General features: G+C 43.6%; 1 long non-coding RNA gene across 1 annotated transcript in view; it reads right to left on the bottom strand.

Annotated features, from left to right (window-relative positions):
- Positions 1-2,355: 2,355 nt before the first annotated feature.
- The window catches only part of LOC123362461, a 34,986-nt gene continuing 10,371 nt past the window's right edge, over positions 2,356-26,970 (bottom strand). The window contains exons 2-3 of the long non-coding RNA XR_006576454.1: positions 6,905-6,972; positions 2,356-2,656 (exon numbers count right to left, since the gene is read on the bottom strand). This is a non-coding gene — a long non-coding RNA (uncharacterized LOC123362461). The remainder of the gene's footprint in view (positions 2,657-6,904; positions 6,973-26,970) is intronic.

Below are 26,970 nucleotides of genomic sequence, written 5' to 3'. Positions count from 1 at the left end.
AGTTTGGAGAACCATTCATACTTTTGGATATTTACCCAAAGACACCTAATTGAACAGACACTCTGAGTCTTTCCAGCCTGCTCATCAGTGACTAGGATGCAGTATTTTAGATATCTGGTTCTTTATGAAGCTAGTAACAAAGTCCTCACCCTGAACACCATCCATTACTCAGGGTTTGCTGTAATCTGGTTTTCAATGCCTTCTAGTCAGTAAAAGAGGCATATTCTCACAATTAATTGTTCCCTCTTCTACAGACTTTACATATGGGGTTTATAGGCCCAGATTATTTCCTAAAATATCTGCACAATTATAAATTAACTCCCCATGGGAACTGGGTGTGTAAGTGATGGCAAGGACTGACACACAGTTCTTCACTTAAGTGCATTTCTTTATTGTCTGTATTCTGTCCAATACCTTTTTAAATTTACTAGACAGCGAGGCATCCGTTCTGCTCCAACACACATTTTTATGTGAGGGGATCTGCAGTTTGGGCTGCCCTGTTGTGGGGAGAACCAGAAAAGTCTTATTTTCTGAGGCTTTGAGCTAAAGTAATCCTGGAGGTCATTTTATATTTCCCCCTTTTAGTTACCACATTTGATTTAGTTAACATTTGAACTCAGCCAAGCAGCCCTCTGAACATAACTTTTCTCCTCAGTGTATTCCTATTCATTAAAATATTAGAATACCCTGTATGACCATTAACACACAGCACCATGCAAACTTCCCCTCACATCCATATTTATAATGGTATGATCTGAGCCATCCTTGCTACAGTGGTGACATTCTGCTATACCTCCCCTGAGCAGCAACTAGGTCAGGACTGTCCTAATGAAGTTATCCTGTTAACGGAGGTGCAGAAATGGATGCCACGTTGTCTTCAGTTTGGTACTTCAAGGCCAAATTTTGTGCATATATAGCTAATTGAGGCTTTTATACCCAGTGGTATTGCTCCTTCAACTAGAGTCATTAGTTACATTTTTTTTTGTCATGGCACTAAACTGATGTATATCAGTTAAGAAACAGTTTTCTCTTTTGGACAAATACAATATAAAAAATTCTTTGTCTTATTTCTGCCACTTGGGAAAATGTCTGCAGACATCTGTTTCTATCTGACCCTGTAATGGTGATCCATGACTTCAGCAATCAATTGTTGTAAGACTATGTCATCATCTTTCCTGAAGAGGTTTGTACAGTTATGGATAATGATAGCTTATACAAAATACTGATGACAGTAGTCACCATACTAGGCATTTTCATTGTTCACCCTCTGCTCTTAAGATTTTTGCAATGACTATTAACAACAAAAATCTCACATTGTGTTTACAGTTCTAGCAAATAAATCATTGCCTCGGCTCAGTTTGGGATATCCTGTGTTCTGGGCAAGATAGCGGCTATAAGCAATGTCCATGTTAAGGGTAGGGGATAAGAAAGGCATTACTGTTATATGAGACTAAATGACTGAGAACAGCCAGGTTGGGGACCTATTGTCCTAGGCACCAGAGTTTGCTCCTAAAAGTGGCTTCTTCCGTGGCAGGCACAATACTTCAAATTAAGTGGGTGAGGGTAGGTCTAAGTGACTCACTATACACTTTCACAGAAAGTCAAGTGTGCTCCCTTCCCAACCAACCCTATTTTTTTTGTCAAAACTTGACAAAAAATGACCAGTTCCACACATATATGGAAGGAAACACTCTTATTTTCTGCTTATAGATGATTATGGGAAAATTATCTCTGAAAGGTGCATAGGATTTGCTGTAGTACACTGGACCATTGGCCCATCCATCACAGCCTATATATTTATGAGTATAGCCAATGCCTGATGCTTTCAAGGAAGATGGAGAGCCCCGGATGCACTTAGCAATGCTGTGCATGGTGGGAAAGGGCCGCCTGTTCCTCATGCTGCTCAGTTAACACTCTAAAAATGAGTTTTGTTTACTCTTATCTTTGCATACATAAGTACAAATATTATTCCTGATGTCAGTGGGAGGTGGGCACATGGAGGGATATCTGATCAGAGCTGAGATCCGCTGTGCAGCTTTGAGAGCAGAAATGTGTGCTTAACCTTTGCAAAATAAGAGAGAAAAAGCAAAATAAATAATTGCCAAGGTAAGCATCTCCTTCACATCATCTATCAGTTTTGTAACACTCAACTGCTTACAGTCAGAGGGGAGTTAGCCAGTAAAATATTTCTCATACAACACTGAAGATAAATTCAAAGCATTAGCACAATTACAAAAAGGAAAATTCACCATCTCCTTGTAGAGACCATTTATATGAAAATAAACATCATTCATCAACAATTATCAATGTACCACAGTAGGAGCTTGTGATTACTTCTCTGGCTTGTGACCCCTTTTTTGCTCCAGATATAAAACAAAGAACTGTGGAAAGGAATGAAAGGCAAGAAAGAGGAAGGGAATCTGAAATTGCAGCTCCACTTCAAGTCTCTTCAAGGTGTTCTCTTCCCAGTGAATATGAGTCATCTTAGCACTTATTTCACTCCACTTTGCCTTTTGTGCTGTCTCATCTGCAAAGTGGCACAAATTATCTAGGCAACAGAATCTCAGCTTGGTAATAAAACCTCAGAGTTGTTTTTCCTTTGATTGCTTTCTGCCATTGGGACCTTAAGCTCCCCTTGAGCCTTGTGTCCAGGAACCTAAATTGGGCAGGATGTAGAAGGAAGAAAGCATGAACATGATTACAAATCACTGCTGGGGTTTCTGAAGAATCTATTTCTTGATCCTTGTCTGTGATGATTTAAATCTCTGTCCTGTGTAGATCATTTGAAAATAAAATTATATGAGTTTCATAGTAATTGTATAACGTAGTGTTAATATTATACTGTGAGATATCTTGACCAGAGGTGAATTGAGCAATTAAATATTTTTACACACACTGGCCAATCTGTTGCTTCCATCCATGCCAATGCTTACGTATAATCTTTCAAAGTAATCATGTTATTATGCACAACAGGATCACTATTGCATCAACAAAAGAGAAAGAGATCAGATTAATGTGTCAGATGAAGAATACAGTTCCCCCTAGTGTGCCATATAAAATGTGCCCCCAGAGAATTCAAGCCTGCATGACATAGCATTCATGACCTTTGCCTGCCTCCCACCCTGATATTTAGAAATACAACATGACTTTAGCTGACTTCATTCCATATTCATCCTTATAAAATTGACATCTAGTCTATTATTTCTACTGCAAATGTTACAGGCCATTTATTGTAACCTTCCTTCTATAGGGATTTCCAAATATCTTTCTCTTCTGTTTTATATAGATTCTTATACTGCACTTATCACCATAGCATCTGAGTGCCTTCTAGCAGTGCAGTAAGCAACAGAACTAACATCTGGCACATTTGTTCTCTTATCTTCTCCTCTGAGGGAAAATTAGGTGCGGTGGAGTGTCTTGGTTTAGACTTTTTAATTTTATACACACAAAATGTTCTATATGTTTCTTAGAGAAGACAAGTTCAAAGAAATGTGATCGTGCACTTGGAGTGGAAAGGGGTGAGATTTGTGATAGGCCTTATTTCCTGGAGGAGTTCATGCCATAGTCTGCCCAGCTCCCAAGAAAGCTCCATATGTAATTTATTACTTGTATTGCAGTAGCACCCAAAGGCATTGGTTAAGTTTGGGGCCCCATTCGTACCAATGCATAGAAAGAGACATCCTTGCCCACAAGAAGTTAGTCTAATCTGTTTATTTCCAGTGTGTACCTAGCTCTAACTCCTCACAAATCTGTCCATATTTCTCCCATTCTGAGTTTATTCAGAAGCAGTTCATTCTAGCTGCTCCAAAATGATTTGAGGAACCACATATCCATATTATTTCACTTTTCAAGATAGGGATTGATGGGTTTTAATATAATTCCTGTCTGGTTGAGAAATAGCAGGAAGCAGTCTCCTATTATTACTGTAGCTTTAAGTGTTGTCTGCATAGGGATGTGTTGCTACAGGTGACTGGGAATATTTTTGACTAAAGATTTTTTAATCCAAAAATGCAGATTCATCAGAATTAAAACTTGGTAGGAGAGGGTTGGTTTCAGCAGGAAGCTTCCTCAGGTCCAGGATGGAATTTTTGTGTAAGAGACACTCCCCAAAATAGCTAATAATCCAGTGGTTAGGGCACCAATCTGGGAGACTCAGGTTCAAGTCTGTTGTCTAAACAAGGCAGGACTTGAGTGTAGGTCTCCCACATCCCATGTGAGTGATCTAACCAGCAGGCTATTGACTGGTCTGGGGTAGACATCTCTCTCTCTCTCTCTCTCTCTCTCCGGTTTTGACTAGAAATTCCATCCTGGAGCTGAGAGATCTTCCTAACAAAAGTTTAGTCCAAACTGATAGAGGTGCTTTGCCTGATTCAGAATAGGGACTTGAACCTGGATCTCCCATATGATTGCCCTGACTACAGCGATACTGGCTAGTTATTCTGGGGTATCTTTCTCTCCTCCCCTTCCCCCACCCCCACATTTTTTTTTCAAAAGATTTTTGTTTCCTTCCAGTGCAGAATGAAAACACATGTCAAATCTTGAATTTTTTGTAACATGGATGTTTTCTGGTCAGACATACTTGATACTGCAAGGTGTCAAGTGTCACAGTACAGGGCAAGTGCCCCTATATTTCTTCTCAGTAGTCCAGCAAGGGCCCCCAACCTGCAGGCTTCCAGGTCCCCAGCTGCTTCCTCTCTTGGGTAGAGACCTACATCGCTCTCCCTTCTGACCAAGGTATTTCCAGGTTGCACAGTTCCCTGCCTTCACTATATGTTTCCCAGCACAAACAGGATACCTGCTTGCTTTCTCTTCAGAAATGCTTAACAGGTAAAATTGCTACAGCTATAAAGTACCATTCAGTTCTTTCTACACAAGTCAACTTTATTCTTAAGGTAAAAACATTTACAGAGAAAACATATTAAAATCAATAAAAGAACCTTAACACACATGCCAATAAGCTTACCAGAGTTAAACCAATCCCTAACATAGATTCCAGCAGGAACAGTCCTTCAAACCCCCACCCAAGGGCAATTTCATGTGGTTACAAGTTCATCACAGCTTTGGCTCAGAACAAGCACCCTGTCCTTCCAACTCTAATCGAAAAACTGGGGCTCTCTGTGGAGCAGCAGTCCTGTCCCTTTGCTGGATCAGGAAGAAGACTATGAGGCTATTTATGCAAAAGCCCTTTCTTGATCCCTGGAGAATACAGTTTGAACTAGTATATGTGCACATTTCCAGGTGGGTGGCTTCAAAGGATTGATAAGGGAGAAAGTAGATTAGCATCACCCCACTTTACTAATGAAGGTACATGCAATGCCACAATAAACCATCCACAATTACAAGGTGCCACTGGACTACTTGTTTTTGTGGATACAGACTAACACGGCTGTGTTACTATACTATGCACAATTACATGTTTAATATAATGTATCCCAAAGGTATTAACCCTAATTCAATAAGGTTTAACTTAATTCAAGAAAGTTCAGTCAGGATATTGCAGGAAATTGTCAGTCTGTCACATCTCCCACCTACAGAAGTGGGTGTAACTAGGGTACTGACCAGCACCTTATGGGAAACCACTGACTTATTTTCTGGACAGATTTATTCCCTGGATGGCATCTCTTCCATTACCTGTACAGAGTTCTCTGATAACCATCCTGCATAATATTCCTCTTTTAAAACCTATGGGGGCTGAGCTTTCACATGGCCCTTCTTACCCCCAATCAGTCTGTCACACTGAGCATCATGATCCAACAAAGTCCTTAAGCATGTGCTTAATTTTTAAATGTGTAAGTAGTCCTCTTGACTTCACTGAGATTTCACTGCAGTCAGTGGGACTATTCACATGCTTAAAGTAAAACATTCATGTAAGAATTTTGCTAGATTGGGCATTTATCATCTTCTAGGATTGAGAAATTAGCAAAGGGACTCCAGTTTGACACTGGTTGTCAAACATGGCTGTCCCACCATCAGCATTGTAAATGGTTACTGCACTGGTATGAATAGGGTCAACTGAGTTAAATCCACATTGTAGCCCTGCATGCTCTCTAATAGAACGATGATGTGACCATACTTGGCTACAGTAGATGTTTGAACTCAGTTGACAATTTCAAATCCAGAACAATGTCTTTAACATTGTTTGAGGGCTGGGAAGCTTTGTTTGATGCCATGTGTCAACTCTTTTGTTGGTATAGACATAGCCTAAAATTCCTTTTCCTGCAACTTTCATCCATGTTTTAAAAAATTTGCCTTACACTACTCCTTCAGTGAATGTAACTGATTCCTTCCAAAAGGAACCCTTTTCCCTGAGAAAAGTTTGACTATGGATGTGACATTCCAATTGGAGTGAGTTTGAAACACAAATGTGAGTGATTGAGCCAAACCAATGTAGTGCTTCATTACTGGTGAATTATGGGGTCACATTTGTGCCAGGGCAAACATTGCCTTATTGTTCAGTTGGATCACTCACGCTTGGGAAGTTTAAAACCATTTACCTTATTCCATTCCAAATATCACTTAAGTAGCCAACATCTCATTACACTTCTTTTAGCAGGCATCTTTCAACCTTATCTTAGCATCTTGAAGAACAATCAGCAAGATTTTCAAGTAATTAGTTATTTTGGATGAAAAACTTGAGACACCTTTAGGAAGACCTGATTTTTCAGACTATGTAAACATGTAGCAAACTGCATGGAACTTGGAGGAAGAAGCACAAGTTGCAGGAGGGAAGAGTTTGGAGGGGGCACCAGGAAGCCAGTATGGGTGCATATGTCTTGAATGACAGTTGCAGTCACAACAACTCTGTAAATAATTCTCCAAATGAGCTAGATTAGTTTTAGATACAGTTGAGTTCTCTCACATAGTTACCCAGCACTCATTACATGGAACAGTGTAGAGCTCCCACCTCTGATCAGGCTTCTCCTTAATTGTGTTTAAGAGCTGGCCACAGTGTTGTTTACTTGAGTTAGACACCTGAAAATTGAAGGATACAACCAATGGTCACTTCTGATAATCTTGGCCAAATCATCTGGGGTTGGTGACAGCAGGAAGAGTGTATACACCCACCTCTGCTTGCCATATAGATTGGGGCTAGGGTTACCACCTGGCCGGTATTTAACAGGCCTGGCTGTGTTTGTTTGTTTTTTCTCATGGATTTGCCAAATGCCAGAAAAATAATGTAATCTGCCAGGGTTTAAAGTTTTGCATTATTATCACAATACACTGGGATATCTAATGTTAAAAGTTTCTGTGTCCAGGTAAAGATATTTCCACTTCCTCAGTTTAAGTTAAAAAAAATTGTTGTTAATCTTATCTGTATGTGCTATCGCTCTAGATCAGGGGTTCTCAAACTGGGGGTCAGGACCCCTCAGGGGGTCGCGAGGTTATTACATGGGGGATCATGAGCTGTCAGCCTCTATCCCAAACCCCACTTTGCTTCCAGCATTTATAATGGTGTTAAATATATTTAAAAGTGTTTTTAATTTATAAGGGGGGTCACCCTCAGAGGCTAGCTGTGTGAAAGGGGTCACCAGTACAAAAGTTTGAGAACCACCACCAGAAATCTTCCACAGCCATTTGTTCAGTCATGCCATCCATCAGTTATTCAGCTGCATGGGAGTTTTTTATTCATACTTTTGCCTATTCATCTATTTTTGTTTTTGTTTTTTTTGTCCATTTTTCACTTAAGAGAAAGAAAAGCCTTCCAATATGCAACCGCAGCCGAAGTCAGGCAATGCTAAGTGATGTATGTATTTTTATCAGAGGAAGAAAACATTCCTGTTTAATATTGGCAATGAGCATGCTAAAATACCTGTAATCAAATTCATTCTTCAGGATGTAAATTGATCACTGCAAGGGTCAGGAAGGATGTAGGGTTTTTTTAACTTTCACAGGTAGCATTGATCAATTGGCTCAGAATATTATGGAGGTTTTATGCTTCCCTCTCATACATCAGTCATTGATCTCTGCCTGAGAGAAGATAAATCTTGTTTTGATGGTCTGATCTGGTATCGCAAATTCTGTGATTCTTTCTTCAGTGGCCAGTGTCTGAGGATAAGAGAACTAATTTCACTTAGGCTTATGATCTACCCATTTTCAAATTAGGAAACCAGTTGTGGTGTGCAAGTTTATTAAGCCAGGCATGAGGAAGATATATTTCTATTTAACTTGCGGTGCATTATTAAGGGATATATTGCTGTGCTTCTTTCCATGGTAGGCCATGAGTATTAGAACCATGGAAAATGAGATGTAGTTTAGACTGTTAAAATAAGGAACATTATGGGTCAACATTTCAAATGTGCAGGCAAATGCCCATTTGCTGTCACGAATGATCTTTTGTATGTATAAATAGGCACACTTCCAAAATTTCAGGTGTTGTGTATTTGGTTATCATGGTTTTTGTTGCTATGGCAACTGAGTTAGATTATTATGGGTTAGCTCAGCCAGCTTCAGCCGGCTGAGTGAGCTCTCTGTGTCTGTAAATAAAATGGTGGTTTTGTTAGCTGTCTACTGTCTGGCCTCAAGTGATTTCTTCCTAAACCGGCTGCCCCCAAGGATATAACAAGTGGCGACGATGGATGGGATCCTGGTGCTGCTCCAGTAACAGAAGGAAGTAGAAGTCAAGGTACAATACAAACAAATAAAAATACTGCTTGTTTGCACTGACTGTGAAAGTGAAACAAAAATCATGGCTACTCTGACCAGGCCACTGGAACCTTTTGATGAGAATATAGAGCAGTGGCATGTGTATACTGAGCGTTTTGAGCTTTTTGGTATTGCAAATGACATTACAGAAACAAAGAAGGTGCCAATATTCTTAAGTGTTGTAGGGGCTAAAACCTACTCCCTGCTACGCAGCTTACTACACCCTGTTAAGCCTGAGACTAAATCTTACAGTGACATTGTGGAAATCCTGGGGTCCCATTTCTCCCCAAAACCACTGGTAATTGCTGAAAGATATAGGTTCCACAAAAGAGACCAAAAGGAAGATGAAACAGTTGTACAATTTGTAGCCATTTTAAAAAAGCTAGCAGAACACTGTGAATTTAAAGAGATGTTAAATGATGCCCTGCGTGACAGGTTAGTGTGTGGCCTGTACAGTGAAGCTATACGGAAGCGCCTACTGACAGAGGCTCAGCTTACCTTACAGAAGGTTGTTGATATTGCTGTCTCCATGGAACTGGCTACAAGGGAGGCGCAATACATCGGTGCATCCCCTAGGGTGCAAAAAGTGTCACAAGAACTGACCCACAAAACGGTGCAGAGTCAAGAATGTTACCGCTGTGGTAAGCCGGGTCACCAGGCATCGGAATGCTGGTGTAAGGACCTGGTGTGTCGACACTGTGGCAAAAAGGGACACATTGAGTGTGCCTGTAAACAAAAGAAAAGGAGGCCTGTGGTCTGGCCGACAAAAAGAGGAACCTTGCATACCCTAGAGCAGACCCAGGATGATCAAGGTGACACCTCAGCGCAAGAGAAAGTGCCACTGCATGTTTTGTCTTTGGCAGTGGGCTCACATGAATACTGGGTAACCCCGTTATTGGATGGCAAACGTATACGCATGGAACTGGACACTGGTGCAGCCGTCTCACTGATCTCCGAGACTGTGTGTAAAGAAAAGCTACAGCATCTTCTGCTTAAGGCAACAAAAACTGTTCTGAAGACGTATACGGGAGAAGCTGTGCCTATGCTGGGCACTATTGATGTTAAGGTGGAGCTCAATGGACAGGTGGCTAAATTGCCACTGTTTGTGGTGAGAGGTAACTACCCAGCCTTAATGGGTAGGTCTTGGCTTGGGAAGATTCAACTGAACTGGGCAGAAGTGCACCGGATGACTAAAGAAGAAACCAGTCTAACCCCTATACTAAGGAAACATGCTGCTGTTTTTGGAGATGATTTGGGAAGTATGAAGGGAATCACTGTGACATTGAACATTAAACCTGACAGTCCACCAAAATATCTGAAAGCCCGAACTGTGCCATATGCCATCAGGCCAAAAGTTGAAGCAGACCTGGAGCGCCTGGTCACCAATGGAGTCCTAATACCAGTTACCCATAGCTCATGGGCCACTCCTATCGTTCCAATAGTGAAGAAAGATGGCTCTCTCCGGATTTGCGGTGATTTTAAAGTCACTGTCAACCCAGTGTTGTGTGCAGAGCAATACCCGCTTCCCCGCATCGATGACCTCTTCGCAGGCCTGGCTGGGGGACAAAAGTTCAGTAAGATTGATCTGAGTCAAGCATATTTACAGATGCACGTCGATGAAAAGTCCCAAGAGCTGTTGACTATTGTGACTCATAAGGGGCTTTATCGATACTGCCGCCTACCCTTCGGAATAACATCTGCTCCCGCCCTGTTCCAGAGGGCTATGGACCAGATCTTGTGTGGCTTGTCAGGAGTTCAGTGCTATCTGGATGATATCCTGGTCACTGGAAGAAATGAAGAGGATCACTTAAAGAATTTAGAGGCTACCCTACAAAGACTGGAAGAGTATGGCCTACGAGTTCGCAAAGACAAGTGTGAATTCTTCAAGCCCTCTGTTGAATATTTGGGACACATCATTGATTCTGCAGGTCTTCATAAGGCCCCTGCAAAAGTTAAAGCTATTGTGGAGGCTCCCCCACCACGAAATGTAAGCCAGCTGCGCTCGTTTCTAGGACTACTGAACTATTATGGAAAGTTCATCTCACAGTTAGCCACACTGCTAAAACCACTTCACGAGCTCCTTGGGCAGAACAAGGCCTGGAAGTGGACTGAAGCCTGTGATGTTGCATTTAACAAAGCTAAGGATGCATTGTTAAATTCTGAAGTTCTAACGCACTTTGATCCATCCTTACCCCTGCAATTGGCCTGCGATGCTTCCCCTTATGGAGTGGGAGCAGTCGTGTCACACATTATGCCTTCGGGAGAAGAGAGACCTATTGCTTTTGCTTCAGGCACTCTAAGCAAAGCAGAAACTAACTACGCCCAAATCGAACGTGAGGCATTAGGAATTGTTTTTGGAATTCAGAAGTTTCATCAGTACCTGTTTGGGCGAAAGTTTACTCTTCTTACAGACCATCGACCTCTGACGTCAATTTTTGGACCCTATACAGGCATTCCCCCATTAGCTGCTAGTCGTATGCAACGTTGGGCATTGTTACTTTCACCACACACATATGAAATCAAATATCGGAAATCCACTCTGCACGGCAATGCAGATGGCCTCTCAAGGTTGCCTTTGCCGGTCAAACATCAAGATAGTGCCCAAAAGGAAATCTTCTACTTTGAACAGGTAGAGAATACACCCATCACTGCTACTCAGATAAAGAAGGCAACTCGCGTTGACCCAGTATTGTCCCAAGTTATGGACCTGGTGATGCATGGAAAATCTCGACAAACCTCTCCGGTCTCATCCGACCTTGTTCCCTACATGTCCAAGCGGCTGGAGTTATCGGTCCAATTTGGTTGTTTGTTGTGGGGGAGACGTGTCATTATTCCACCACCACTGAGATCACAGATGTTAGAACAGCTACATTCCGGTCACTGTGGAATAGTGCGCATGAAGGAAATTGCACGAAGCTATTTTTGGTGGCCTGGATTGGACAGTGCTATTGAAGAGAAGGCAAAAGCTTGTATGTCATGTCAGGGTGTGAGGAATGCACCCCAGTGGGCACCCCTACACCCATGGGACTGGCCTGAAAACCCGTGGCAACGTATTCACGTTGACTTTGCTGGCCCCCTTGAAGGAAGCATGTTCTTGGTGGCAATAGATGCCCATTCTAAATGGCCAGAAGTCTCTATAATGCAGTCCACTTCTGCAGAGTACTATCCAAAAACTACGAGGACTCTTTAGTCGTTTTGGTCTGCCAGAACAACTTGTGAGCGACAACGGACCGCAGTTCGTTTCTCAGGAGTTTCAAAATTTTATGAAGGCAAATGGGATACACCACATCACGTCAGCACCATATCATCTGTCCACCAACGGATTAGCTGAAAGATTTGTGCAGACAATGAAAAACGCTTTGAAATCAGCAAGGGGACAACACTCCATTCAAAAGTGTCTGGATACCTTCTTACTTTCCTACAGAAACACACCTCATGCTACGACCCAGGCATCCCCAGCCTTTCTAATGTTGGGACGACAGCTGCGCACTTGCTTTGATCTGCTGAAACCTTCTGAACCCCAACAAACTGTGCAACATCAGCAGCAATATCAAGTCATCAGACGGGCACCCAGAGCAAAAGACCGAATCTTTAGCCCAGGACAGCCAGTTTTGGCTCGGAATTATACTTCCAGAGCTAAATGGGTCCCTGCCACAATCATCACTCAAACAGGACCTGTTTCCTACACAGTCCGGACTGCAGAGAATCTTACCTGGCGGCGACATGTAGATCAGCTGTTGCCAGGTCATGCCAGTCCTCAGGACCCATCTGCAGTTGAGGGGTCTGACTTCACCTCTTCTGGTGAGGCACCGAATCACGAGTCACCTGTTCCTGACTGTTCTCCTCCATTACTGCCGGCGGCTGAGATACCCCTTTGCCCAGCACGAGCTGATACCACCTCCTCACCCGTTCGTGCTGCGAACCCTGAGCCCCTAGTGCTTTCGGGTGCAATAACACCAGAAGTTCGCCGTAATCCACCTAGAGACAGAAGGCCTCCTCATCGGCTGGATCTTTAGCTAGGGCGAACCCACGGTTATGGGACAAAATAATCCCCAGGGTTTAGCCGGGAATGGAGGCAGTCTACCCTCCTTCTCTAGTCTAGTGTGTGTTTTATTTAGGGGATGTTCTTATTAGGGGGGGAGGAATATGTTGTGTATTTGGTTGTCATGGTTTTTGTTGCTATGGCAACTGAGTTAGATTATTATGGGTTAGCTCAGCCAGCTTCAGCCGGCTGAGTGAGCTCTCTGTGTCTGTAAATAAAATGGTGGTTTTGTTAGCTGTCTGCTGTCTGGCCTCAAGTGATTTCTTCCTAAACCGGCTGCCCCCAAGGATATAACATCAGGCACCAGATTGGAAGCCCTGTTTGAATGCTTGTTTCTTTCTATATGTGAGGCACACATCTGCACAACTGAAGCCAAACAGGAGTTTTGCCATGTCTTTGATAGAGTAGGCTTGGCATTGTATCAGGCTATGACCAGCTGGCTGGAAGCTTCCTATAGTTTAGAAGCAACTGTGCCAACTGAGGGACCTTTTATATACAGAACAATCACACAATCAAAAATACCAGCAATCAGTCAACTTAATAAAAATCATTCCATTGCAACTTTCTTTCCAGTCTAGGATTACAGGTTGCTATCGTCAATCACTGCTCACAGGTGCTGTCAATGAAGAGCCCAGCATCCTCTCGGTGTCACGGTAAAAGTTCTCATATACTGGTTGATAGTATGTCTGTCCACCTCTCTGAGTCCAACCAACAGGTAAGAATTTATCTGAAGAATGACATCTGAGAAGGTATTTTTTCAAGTGTTAGGGGACTGGACTCAGAGTTAGGGGACCTAAGTTCTATTCCTGGCTCTAATTGAGCATGTCACTTCATACCTCCGTACCTCAGTTTCCCCTCCCATTCTTTGTCTTGTCTATTTAGATTGTAAGCTCTTTGTACAATGGACCCCCAGTGGCAGTTGACGCCTCTAAGGGCACATCTACTTTGCAACAGAAAATCTGTGGCCCTGAGTCTCAGAGCCTGGGTCAATTGACTCAGGCTCACTGGGGCTAAAAATTGCAGTGTAGACATTTGGGCTAGGGATGGAGCCCGGGCTCTGAGATCCACCTGCCCCTCCCCCACACCTGGCCCCACACATTCAGAGCCCTCACTGCAGAACCAGCCCAAATGCCCATTGCAATTTTTAGCCTCACAGCCCGATCCCAAGTCAGCTGACCCAGGCCAGCCATGACCATTTCATGGGTCTTTTATTGCAGTGTAGACATACCGTAAGAGCTACAGTAATGGAAATCTAGACTCCGTCACTTAAAGGCTAGTACCTCATGGGTTGTCAGCAGTGTAAGCAACCTGAAATCTGCACTGATGATGGGGGGAGGGAGGAAAGGAGGTGTAAATCCACTTTAAAGCAGATTATGCCTGACACTTTTTCCAATTATGATCTTTACTGAAGTTTTCTGAATATACAAAAAATTCCACACACAACACTCTAAGTATTGTGCAAGAATAATCCAAGAACATATTGGTAGTAATATTTAAAAATATAACAGCATATAGAGAACAATAAAAATATCAGTGTTCTAAACAGATGTTACTGTATATATGAAACCACTAAGTAAAACTTCAATAAATACTGACGTTATGAAGGCTCTTAGGGAAGACAAGCATTTCACAACCTACTATAGAAATAGGAGTATCTGCCAAATGAACCCTGATGTACTAAAGTAATTTTGTATCTCTGTATCTACTTATACAATTCAGGCCTATTATCCCAAATGGGGTTTTTTTTCAGTCCATTCTATACCAAGGAGATAGTTTCAGTGTGAATGCTGTATTTGAAAATTCCTTTAGACATTCACAATATACAGGCAGAGTCTCAGTTTTCCATTTGCACAGAATAATCTGTTTGGCTACTGCCAGAGCCACTGACACCAACATTTGCCGTTTCTTAATGTTTGTCAGTGAATAGTTTTAAAAGATGGACTAAATTAGAGATCCAGCTGGGAGTTTTACTGAGGCAAATTCTTCCAACACAGTTGTCATGAAACAAGAGATTGGGAACCACTGCATGTATTTGAAGCATTTTTTGCCTAGTTTTTAGTCCCATATTAAAAGCTGCAAGTGGGCAAAGTTTGTGTCTAAAAACTGAAAGGTCTATTCCTCTAGTCAAAAGGTATGTGTGTTAGGCCTGGTCTACACTAGGAGTTTATGTTGAATTTAGCAGCGTTAATTCGATTTAACCGTGCAACCGTCCACACCAGGAAGCTAATTAGTTCGACCTAGAGGGCTCTTTAGTTCGAATTCGGTACTCCACCCCGACGAGGGGAGTAGCGCTAAATTCGACATGGCTATGTCGAGTTAGCCTATGTGTGGACGGAAATCGACCTTAGAAGCTCCGGGAGCTATCCCACAGTGCACCACTGTGTTGACGCTCTGGACAGCACTCTGAGCTCAGATGTTCTGATCAGCCATACAGGAAAAGCCCCGGGAAAATTTGAATTCCTTTTCCTGTCTGGCCAGTTTGAATCTCAATTCCTGGTTGGACATCGGGGCGAGCTCAGCAGCACCGGCAACGATGCAGAGCTCTCCAGCAGAGGGGTCCATGCAATCTCAGAGTAGAAAGAGGGCCCCAGCATGGACTGACTGGGAAGTCTTGGATCTGATCGCTGTGTGGGGCGATGAGTCTGTGCTTTCGGAGCTGCGCTCCAAAAAACGGAATGCAAAGACCTACGAGAAGGTCTCCAAAGCCATGGCACTCAGAGGATACAGCCGGGATGCAACGCAGTGCCGCGTGAAAATCAAGGACCTGAGACAAGGCTACCAAAAAATCAAAGCGGCAAACGGACGCTCCGGAGCCCAGCCCCAGACATGCCGCTTCTACGAGGCACTGCATGCCATTCTCGGTGGGTCTGCCACCACTGCCCCACCAGTGACCGTGGACTCTGAGGATGGGATAGTGTCGACGGGCAGTTTCTCGGCGATGTTCGCGGATGGGGAAGATGAGGAAGGGTTTGTGGAGGACGAGGCAGGCGACAGCGCTTACAATACTGCTTTCCCCGACAGCCAGGATCTCTTCATCAGCCTCACAGAGATCCCCTACCAACCCTCCCCGGCCGTTAACCCGGACTCTGAATCAGGGGAAGGATCAGTCGGTAAGTGCTATAAACATGTAAACATTTATTTTTTAAAAAACAGGAATAAAAACTATATGAAAAGAAGGTCAATGCATATGGGGATAGAACAGAAATCCTCTTGGGAGAGTTCCACGAAGCTCTCGTAGAGGTACTCGAAAAGCCTCCGCAGGAGGTTCCTGGGGAGAGGTGCCTTATTGGATGCTCCGTGGAAGCACACTCTTCCACGCCAGGCTATCCTCACGTACAGTGGGAGCATTGCCTCGACGAGCATGGCAGCATAGGGCCCTGGTCTGTGCAGGGTTTCACGCAGCATGCGCTCTCTGTCTCTCTTAGTGACCTGCTTCAGGGTGATCTCGCTCGGCGACTGCTGCATCTAATTAGGGGAATTAGTGTAATGTTACTATTGGGAATGCTTCACTTTTCCTTTGCATAACAATAAGCGTCGTTTAACAGCCACGTGGTGGAGGCTGCAGAGGGGAAGCATACAGGGATCTTTCCCGGGGACAGCCGCGAGGGGGTGGAACAGGGTCAGAGTTTATGCTTTCCAGATTGCCTGCAGCAGGAGGGCACTGCTATCCATTAACTTTTAAGCAGCCTAAAGTTTACGGCTTACCAGGCCTGGCTGCTACACGGATTCTGCTGTCCTGCCCCGCTTGTCTGATCTCCAGTGCAAGACCGAAAGCACACTCCACCACCATTCTGCACTTGCTCAGCTGATAGTTGAAGAGTTCTTTGTCAATGTCCAGGGCGCCTGTATAGGGCTTCATAAGCCAGGGCATTAGCAGGTAGGCTGGGTCCCCGAAGATCACTGTAGGCATCTCCACATCCCCAACAGTTATTTTGTGGTCCGGGAAGAAACTACCTTCCTGCAGGCGTCTAATCAGACAAGAGTTCCTGAAAACACGCGCGTCATGAACCTTGCCCGGCCACCCGACGTAGATGTTGGTAAAACGTCCCCTATGGTCTACCAGTGCTTGCAGCACCATTGAAAAGTAGCCCTTTCGGTTAATATACTGGCTGGCCTGGTGGGCCGGTCCCAGGATAGGGATGTGAGTGCCATCTATAGCCCCACCGCAGTTTGGGAATCCCATCGCGGCGAAGCCATCTATGACGACCTGGACGTTTCCCAGGGTCACTACCTTTGAGAGCAGTAGGTCAATGATTGTGTGGGCTACTTGCATCACAGCAACCCCCACGGTAGATTTGCCCATGCCAAAGTGGTTCGCTACTGACCGGTAGCTGTCTGGCGTTGCAAGTTTCCAGAGGGCTATGGCCACTCGCTTCTGCACACTCAGGGCTGCTCGCATCCGGGTGTCCTGGCGCTTCAGGGCAGGGGACAGCAAGTCACACAGTTCAAGGAAAGTGCCCTTACGCATCCTGAAGTTTCGCAGCCACTGTGATTCATCCCAGACCTGCAGCACTATGCGGTCCCACCAGTCCATGCTTGTTTCCCGGGCCCAGAATCGCCGTCCCATAGCATGAACATGACCCATTGCCACCATGATCTCCGCGGCGCGGGGTCCCGTGCTTTGTGAGAGGTCTGTGCCACTCTGACACTTCATGTCCTCACCGCGCTGCCGGAGCCTCCTCGCCCGATTTCTCAGCAGCTGACTGTGGAAGAGGTGGACGATAAGGTGCGAGGAGTTGACAACGGCCATAAGTGCAGCAATGATCGCAGCGGGCTCCATGCTCGCAGTGCTGTGGCGTCCGCGCTGTCACTGACCAGAAAAGTGCGCAAACAGATTTCCCGCCGGCGCTTTCAGGGAGGGAGGGCGGGAGTGACGGTTGAATGACGACAGTTACCCAAAACCACCCTCGACACATTTTTCCCCCAGCAGGCATTGGGGGCTCTACCCAGCATTCCAATGGGAAGCGGGGACTGCGGGAACTGTGGGATAGCTGCCCAGAATGCACCGCTTCCAATGTCGACGCTTGCCCCGTTAGTGTGGACTCACAAAGTCGAATTAGTGTCCTTAGTGTGGATACACAAATTCGACTTCAATAAGGTCGAATCCACAAATTCGACCTAAGTTAAATCAAACTACTCTTGTAGTGTAGACATGCCCTTAGACACCAAACAGATTTCACACACGTTTGCAATAGGAATGCCACAGGTCCAGAGACTGGCAGGACCATCCCAATGTACACAGCATCTTACATCCTCTATGGTAATTTCAGGTGTCTTGACATCATGATGTAGCATCAATGCATAAAGACATTTAATCAGTTCATGTTGTTGTGTCACAATGTGATGTCATTGTGACCCCAGGCATCCCTGTATTCATGCTCTACACTAATGCAATAATATTTGCACAAAATACGCCTTGTATTCTGCTACTAACACACTGGTTATTAATATCATTATAAAATGCATGTGTTAACCTTCCATGTGACGTTATGAATTCCCTCTCATGTTACTACAACAAGTTTAAGACAAGATATCCTAGCGTAGGCTAAGGTGATAAACAGGTCTGTACTAGCTAAAGGAAAGTGGGTTATCTCAATTTACATATTAGCAGTCAAAGCTATTCAGCTGGCTTGGTGGAGGTTATCCTGTTCCTTAACTCAAGAGAGAGAGAATTAGCACAGTTCCTACACCCCAGAGAGACTGAGTCCCCAGGAGGGCTTCCGTTCCTGATTTGTAAGACAAAGAAATCCCCTTGGGAACATAAGGAACAGAGAGAGACTCTATCTTTATCCTTCACCTTAAGAGACAAAGAAACCAAGCAATTTGATCTCTATATGATGGGCCCTGGCCAGTAAAAAAACACTAGAAAGGAGACTGTGGGTAAAAGAAACCATCTTAAACAAAGATTGTATCATGGTAGATTAAGTTTTAGACTTTTAGATGCATGTTTTCACTTTTATTTGCTTGTAGCCATCTCTACCTTTCTCTCTTTTACTTGGTATCACTTAATCCGTGCTCTTTTGTTAATGACTTAGTTTATATTAAAAGTAAAACAATCCAGGGCTGTATTTGAAGGGAGGGGTGTATTTACCCCAGTTAAATGAATAAGCTGTGAGGTACTGGCTTTTTAACAGAACAGCTAACTTGATATCTTCTATGAATGCACAGTGATTGGGGCTAAGCACTACAGAGAAATATCCCTGAGAAGCTTTGGGGCTGAAGTTCACTGAATGTTACTTGCTAGGTGAGGTTTGAGCTGGCAGAGCCTTGAGGAGTTTGCTGGTAAGGAAGACAATCTGGTGTGGCAGGGAACTGACACACACTCTCGCAAAACTCACTCTTACTGAGGCAGAGATGTGTAACAGTGACTCACAGTTCTGGGTATCCCTAGCAGCATGTTAGTCATCATACCCTTTGTCGTGGGGTAAATACATATCATGGGGTGTCCAGTCACATGCAACAAATAAAGGATTATGGCTCAAGTGGCTAGAATAGGTGCTGCTGTCCTAGCCTACAAAGCAGGGCAGTGCAGCTCAGCGGCCAAAGTCCTTGGGGCTGCCCTTGGTCTCAGGGCAGCATGGCCCAGCAGCCAGAGTCCTTGAACAGTGCCCACACTCTGCGGTAGGTGTGTGGCTGGGTAGGGGAACCCGGGCCCACCCTACTCCACCATGTCCCTACCTAGGGTCCCGTGAAACTGGTAGTCCACGGTTCGGCCCCTTTTTCCTATTTTAACAGTCATGTTCCCTAGGTTGCTTCCTACCCTTGGTTGCCGCTCTGTCAGTTCTCCTGGAGGCATCGGCTTTCCGACTCTCATCTTCCAGGATCAGTGGGGGTTCCGCTGTCAATCCCACTGGCTCGGCCTCTGCGGTCTGTACTTCCAGCCACTTCCTGGCTGGTGCCTGCAGCCTGCATCCACTCTCCTCTTCAGCGAGCCCAGACTGAGCTGGGCCACTCCAGTTTATATCCTGTCTGCACATTGAGCACGTGCAGCAGGGGTGAGTGGGCATGACCTCTTTGGCCCACAGTGTGCCGTTAACCCCAGTTGGATCAGTGCGGGGTTGATATACCTTGTCACACCCTGATGCAATGTCATAAGACAATTCTCCATGCTGCAGCTGAAGCTGTGTTAAACTCAGTTGTTTTGGTTTTCAGCTGAGGTTGTTTTTTTTGTTGTTGTTCCAGATGAGTTTGCTACCCATTTGGGGTTAAAACAGTACTGAAATTCAGTGATACACAGACAAACCCCACAAGTTTTGCCTGGTTTTGGATCAAAACCATACATAACCACAATTATATCAAGGTTTCTATGTGAAATCATAAATTAATCTCACATTTGCTCAAAACTTTGGTCCAGGTTTATTAAAAGTTCTGTAAGCCATCGGACTCACGTTTTGGGTAAATACAAAAACATGAAGTGAAGACTGAGTTTAATCTGCTTTTATATTTTGTTTAAAAGTTTCACACAGCTCTAGCTGCAATGGGATTATTTTTTCCTGCAGGAAAAAATATAAATAGGTGAGATATCTGTAACCTGAAATGCATTGTATCTTTAAGGCTGCAGTAGTATTCCAAAATTTATGGTTGGAATAACAATGTGTTTCTAAAGATTTTTAGAAGATGTTCTCTAGTTAGCAACTATTCTCTCTACTCATCCTTCTGGCTTTCCTAATTAGAAAATTACTATAATATTTTTTCTTATTAAAAGCAATGGCTGTACTTTATTCTTGAGTCTATTTACTTGCAGTCTATGTATTTCCATTCTCTGATGTGCTCTTCAGAGAACTTGCATTGTTTTAGGATGGCATAAAGAGATGTTCACTTAGATGTTGGAACTGTTTGACAGTAAAGAGAAAATGCATGCTGCCAGACCACATGTGCGATTCATTCTATAAGACTGTGGTATAACTTTCCAAGGGATGTGGTAGAAGCCCCATTTCTGATTATTGGATTGGACACAGTATTGGAAAATATAGTGTTGGGAAAAGTCTTGCATTGTCAAAGGAATATATGGGGGTAGAATCCTGGCTCTACTAAGGTCAATGGGAGTTTAGCCTTTGACTTCAATGGGGCCAGGATTTTATCCTCGATGGCCTAATACATGTTTTCCAGCTGAGTTCTAATTTCTGTGGGCCAGCTTGTGATAATTTTACTCATATGATTAGCCTCACAGACTTTGACAGCAATACATATCATGTAAGTATCAGTGCTCAGGACTGAGGAAGGGCACCTTAGAGTCTAAGACAGGGGTCCCCAACATGGTGCTCGAGGGCGCCTGCTGGGGCATCTAAGTGCACCCACATACTGGCCGGCGAATGAGCATCCGCCGAAATGCCACCGACAAGCTGCGTCATCCAGAGGTGTCACTGCTGAAATGCCACCGATTTTCAGCGGCATTTCAGCGGCGACGCCTCTGGATGACACTGCTTGTCAGCGGCATTTTGGCGGCGATGCTTATTGACGTTGCCGCTTGTCGGCGGAATTTCAGTGGATGCTCGTCCACCGCCACGGTCCTCCGTGGCTCATTGTCTGGTGCCCGCCAGACGAAAAAGGTTGGGGACCACTGGTCTAGGACATTTGAAATACTTTATTACTTATTCCACATCTGAATATTTGGCACATTGGTGACCCAAGAGAGTGGCCATTTCCAGAACCAAAGTTAAAACTAGATAGCATATCAGTGTGAGCCAACTCTGTTCTCTGAAAGGACTCTGCTCAAGAAGAACACCATATTATTCTATTGTAAAAGACTGTTTCCATTATAAGAAGCCATTAAAATGTTAAATAGGATACCGTCAAACTCAACCTAATAAAAAATTATTTACACTAGATTTTTCTTCTAGCTACTTATTCTCACTGGAATACAATAAATACAAGAGAGAAAACATTTATTCCTCTTTACATTTGTATTAACTTTGAAATGTTGATAATTTTAGCAGTCATTTAAAAATGCAAATAATCGCATTGTCTTAAAATCATTGTTGTACTGAATACAGATGGGGCATGTATATATTAATTATGCCCATGCATCCATGCATATAATTAGGGGGTTAATTAATTAAAAGGCAATTGTTATGTTCAGATTTGAACTGGGCTAATTCCAGTTCAATAAAGCAGAGATCCTCTAAACAGGAAGTTAGTGGTTGCTGGAGATTTTTCTATTTGAATAATTAATTCTGCCACTTTTATTTGTAAGGAGACTGAAGATTCATTCTCCCAAAAATAATTCCACTCAGTTATCTTATGGAGACAGGTTCTAATACCTTGTGCCAATTCTCCATTGATATTTCCTTGCTGGATGGCAACTTCCTCAGCTGAGTTATGTGCAGTAATTATACATCAGTCATGGGGGACTTTTTCATAACCTGCTTCACTAATAACTCCATCACCAACATATTTCTGGATGAAAAGCAATGATTCTTTGATGGAAATCTGAATCTGAATATATTTACCTAGAAGTAAAAGAACTCCTATTTTGCAATTAGTAATTCTTGAATTAATTGGACTGGCCCCCAAACTCCCTCCCAGAGCCTGCACCCCCTCCTCACACACCCCAGCCCCTAAACTCCCTCCCAGACCCTGCACCCCCTTCCCACACACCGCCTCCTGCCCCCAAACTCCCTCCCAGAACCTGCACCCCAGAGCCCCTCCCCCACCCAAATGCCCTTCCCAGAACCCAACCTTTCACCTCTTCTGCACCCAAACTCCCTCCCAGAGCTTGCACCCCAATCCCTGCAGATCTCCTCCCCCACGCAAACTCCATCTCAGAGCCTTAGGCAGGTGTAGGGCGGAGTTTTTTGGGGGGCAGATTCTGGGCAGCATGAATGACATTGGCCCGCTGGGAGGATTTGAGGACTGGCACTGGCCCTGAAGTAAATTGAGTTTGAGACCCTTGATCTACACAATCTGCATCTCCACAGATTTTTGTAGATACCCATGCCTAATTTTGTGCCAGATCCTGCAAACAATTATGTACATATTTAACTCTATTCCCATAAGTAGTCCAGTTGACTGCAATGGGACTACTCACGTGTATTTGCAGAGCTGGGTCCTTTGTTAGTTTGGCAAAGGGAGCGAGCACTGAGCAAGCCCCTATTAGTTCAAATCTCTTCATCCCCACAACTCCACATTACAGCCACTATGATTTCCACTGGCAGGAGGTATATTACTAGTGGCGGACAAAGGGTTTGCTTTGCATTGCACAACAATGGCCCTCTCAAGCTGACTAAGAAACCGTTTTGATGGACAGAAATTGTTCACTCCTCCATGGTTGGAAAAATGATGCTTCTAACATAGGCCTCAATGATGATGGATTTAATCAGGAGAGGGAGTGTGATGGAATACATCCCAGTATTCACATCCTGGACTCTATTGTTATAATCTCTGTACAAGAGCTGCCTTGTAAGGTATAATTTAAAAACTCATAATTTGCTGGTCAGTATTGTCCTGATAAAATATGTGTGGCAATATTGTATGTGAAGTTATTAACACATGTTCCAAACCCCACAGCCCTGCCCAAACAGATGGCTGAAAACAGGTCTGTCCTAAACAAAGGATTGTGTTCTTGCCTTAATTTGTATTTAAGCAGTAAACAGAGTCATCAAGCAGGAAGAGAAAACAAAGAAATCTCAAACAGGTGGGAAAAACCCAGCAGGCAAAATTGTTCCACATAGACTTTTAGTCTCTCAGTTGTCAGCTGGAAATGTTTTTCAGGCAGGGGACTAACTATAAAAAGCAGGGGCAAACACCCCAAGACACCCCTCTCTCTCTCTCCCCCCCCTGCCCATTGCATTCTCTGCACCTAAGAAGACAAAAAGAAATCGCTGTTGGACCGTGTGTATGTGGGAGGATCCTGACCTGAAGAGTTTAGTCAGTAACCTTGCTGAAAACATATGGTGAGAAATGTTGTTTGAATCTAATATAGTTTTAGGCACCAGTAAGCATTTTATCTTTATTTTTCTTGTAACCATTTCTAACTTTTATGCCTCATTACTTCAAAACATCTCCCTTTGTAGTTAATAAATCTGTTATACTGTTTTATCTAATCCAGGGTATTTAAATTGAAGTGTCTGGGTTACTCTAAAATAATAAACTGGCATATTATTCCCTTAAAAGAATAACAGATTTAATATATTTGTTCTGTCCAGGAGAGGACTAGAAGGTACAGGAAATCAGGGACTGGGACTGGGATCACCCTGCAGTATAACCAAGCCTAGTGAGAGCCAGGCAGTAAGTGGCAGGCTGCAGTTACACACAAACACTCAGGATGTCGCTTGCATGCTGGAACGCTGTTGTGAGTGGCCCAGGGGTCTGCTTCAGCAAGATATCGTAAGGCACCTGAGGTTGCAGGCACCAGCGGCTCCAGGCACCAGCACAGCAAACACGTGCCTGGGGCAGCAAGCCGCAGAGGGCACCCTGCTGGTCCCTGCGAGGGTGGCAGTCAGGCAGCCTTCGGTGGCTTGCCTGTGGGAGGTCCACTGGTCCTGTGGATTCAGCGGCGGGTACGCCGAAGCCACGGGATCGGTGGACCTCCCGCAGGCAAGCCGCCGAATCCGCGGGACTAGGGACCTCCCACAGGCAAACCGCCGAAGGCTGCCTGACTGCCATGCTTGGGGCTGCAAAAAAGCTAGAGCTTTGCTGGTTGCAGGGCAGGAGTGACTCAGCCCCCCTCTAGTCTGGATAGTGCCTCTGTATGTCACAAGGGGAAATCAGGAATCATCCTCAGCTGCATATTTCACAAGAAGAACCTTCCAGAGAATGGGGCTAACCAAAGGCACTCACTTAAAATAAATGCACAGTTCAAAGATTCTCAAATCTTCCAAGAGGCAACAGGCAGCAACCAGCACTAGCCAAAAAAAGTTCTAACCTGTAAGGAAATCTCTAGAGGAAAAGCCAACTCCAGTCCACTTTTATTTTTAGGTGTTCAAATGCTACAGTGAGAGATATAATATGTAAATCTAGCTAGCTACATTCCATTGAATCCTCCACATCTTCCATAAGGAATACAAATGGCCCTTTCTTCATAATGTCCTTGTTTCAAGCATTTACATTATGGCTGTAGTTGTGTTGCAGTAGCTGCTATATTGTAGCAATACCCTTTAAAATGCCTTCTCTTAAAAGAGTTAGATCATCTTAACAAGGTATTTATCTCTATTCTCCTTCACTTACCAGGCATCTTGCATGCTTGGAACATTCTTCATGAGCTGACTGCTAGCGTAGCAGCAACCACATGAGGTGGTAAAGGGGGACATGTCCCAACACATTACTGTTCATTTCTGTTCTTGAATGGAAGTGTTTGACAAATGTTTGCTGAACGATACCATAGCACTGCTTACAGCAGCCATTTACTGTGTTTTCCTAAAGCTACAGGCTTATGTCTCCCCAGCTATAAAATTTTATGTTCTGTGCCCATGCATCTTGTTTTATATTAATATTCCCCAAGTACCTAGATTCAAATTTCTTGCTCCTCCAAGCTCATATTCTCCCTGCATTCAAGTTGCTTGATGGCCCTAAAGTTATGTGTTAGGCCTCAGACAGATCACTATAAGGGGAATTCTCAGTAGAGAATTGTAGAACTGGAGTAAGGAGTCCTGTACCACTCCCATTCTATTTGTTTGTTTTTTTTTCAGAAAGACAAGCATTGTGCATCAAAGATGAGAATCTGCCCCCTAATTATAATAATAAAAATATACACTTGCTTATATGTAAGGCTGGGTGACCTAGTTCACCTGAAGTAAGAGCCAATGCAAGATTCATGTAATGTTCACAGCAATGCAAACAGAGAAATTAGATAAAAACACATACAAAAAATACAGTCCCTGGAATGTTGCAACAGAACACTATTTTATTTCTTAAAAATCCAGAACCTTAACACGCAAGAACAAAAACCAGAGAGAGACAAGGCAGGTTGTTCTCTGAGGCAAAGAAGCACAACTCACCCCTTGCAGTATGGTTGGTTGGCTCTTTGTGGAATGACTACTGTGAGACCTAGATTGCATGTTTCCTACAGAGCCCCATAGTCTGCAAGCAGGACCAGGAAACCCACCCGAGAATTTAAAGTGATAGCTTACAATTTTAACACAGTTTTCAATAAACTACAGTTCAATTAATACTCCCAAAAGAATTGTGAATCTCTGCAGCTGTGTTTGGCTGGGACTCATTGCAGAAGTAATAAAATTCAGGGAAAAACTAGTTTATATACAGTTAATATACTTTTAATGAGCAGCTGGTATTTAACATATTCCTATTATCCTTATTAAAATGAAATTAAATAGGAGACCCTTAGATGTAAACATTTCATGCTTTCAGTTATCAAAGAAATACCAATTTTACCCAATTTAAGGACTTTTCAACTATTGTTAAAGTCCATTTTCTTAGCTGTTCCAAAAAATGTTTAACAATGGAGAATTATTTATAAATATATCCTACTGAAAGATCAAATGAAAGATAAACAGGGTACATGATTTGAAAAGCTGAGACACTGATATCTTGAATGATCAGTGCACTTTTTATCTCTGCAGACCAACTATCTAATAATGTGTGTGTCAAGCAATAATGTGTAGGTCTGATAGTGCTGCCAGTAAGTCTGAATGTGAAGGGATTAAAGCATTACCTTTCTGTAAAGATTTATTTTTAGTTATAACGTGGACACGGATAGCCATTCCCTTCATTTTTTTAAAGACTAATGCCAGGTTTGTAAATTTGGAAGAAAGCGTCCAGGAATCTAAGCACACACCACCAGCATTAAACTTCCCAAAAGGACAAGACACCAACTCTGCCTCCTTCCCTGCTGGCTGTTGAACCAACACTGAGGCAGAGAAGTACACTCTGTACCTTTCAATCAGTATAGCAGTTGCTTTTCTGTTACACCCTCACCCAGCATCCCTGGTGGGATCTGACTGCCCTCAGTTCTAGAGCTGTGTGAACAACTGACTTTTCCGTTTGCTGCCAGTCCTGATTTAAAAAAAAAAATCTATTTTGGGTCAAACTGACATGAAAATTGTTCAAAATTTTCAGTGAACCAAAAAAGTAAAAATAACTGAATAAATAAATCATTTTGAGACAAAACATTTTGTTTTGCTTTCAAGAGCTTAACTTTTTTATTGTAATAAAACAAAGAAACCTGGACTTCATCGGGGGAGGAGGCAAAGCGGGGTGCACACTGGAGGAATCTGTGGTGGCACCTTCGCCTCCATGAGCTTTCTGCCTCCCATTGACAACCAGAGGGAGAGGGAGCTGATTGGCTCTGTGCTCTCCCCCCTCATTAATTTAAACACATGCCTGAGGAT

The sequence above is a fragment of the Mauremys mutica genome, chromosome 2 (assembly GCF_020497125.1).
Source record: "Mauremys mutica isolate MM-2020 ecotype Southern chromosome 2, ASM2049712v1, whole genome shotgun sequence".
Taxonomy (NCBI): Eukaryota; Metazoa; Chordata; order Testudines; family Geoemydidae; genus Mauremys; species Mauremys mutica.
Note: the sequence above shows the minus strand (reverse complement) of the source record. Positions and strands in the feature narration are given on the sequence as shown.